This window comes from Rhamphochromis sp. 'chilingali', assembly GCF_963969265.1.
Source record: "Rhamphochromis sp. 'chilingali' genome assembly, chromosome: 18".
Lineage (NCBI taxonomy): Eukaryota > Metazoa > Chordata > Actinopteri > Cichliformes > Cichlidae > Rhamphochromis > Rhamphochromis sp. 'chilingali'.
This window is the reverse complement of record NC_137945.1, coordinates 3,525,210-3,525,811: the sequence shown is the minus strand read 5'-3', so window position 1 is coordinate 3,525,811 and position 602 is coordinate 3,525,210.

Genomic DNA, 602 nt, shown 5'->3' with positions numbered 1-602 from the left:
GAATAATTGATCATCAAACGATTTATTTATCTTGTTTTAAATTAATTCCCAAGTAAAAGACCTTTTACTAGCCCAGTGAAAGCGGGCTTTCTAACAAAAATGTGCATAAACACTTCAGACACGTGGAGCAGATGTTCCACTGAGGAGCAAACGTCGGGCCGCCTCCTGGTTTCATGGATGCATAAAATGCTAAAGTTAAAGTTGGCACAGTTTCACAGTGTAGTGGTTATCAGACCCACTTTGTCGGGGTGTGGAGCGATTGAGAGGTTCTGGGATCCCCCGTAGTGCAGTTTACCCCAGTGCCTACAACCTGGCTGCTGCAGGTGTAGAAGCGGGGCTCTGGGGTTAACTTAGACTTAGAGGCTTAGAGCGGTCCTAAAACTATCCTCAGCAGATGGACAACATCTGAGAGACGAGACGACTATCAAGAAGCACTTTTAGCGCTTCATGCTCTGGGGGGCGGGGCTATGGCTCCCCACAGCCTCCAGCAGATCGTTACATGGAGAAACCTTTTGAACTCAGGCGCGTTCACGCACACGGATGATCACAGACAAACTATATCTTCCTCGGCTTCTACCTTGAAGCATATCGTGCGCTGTCGG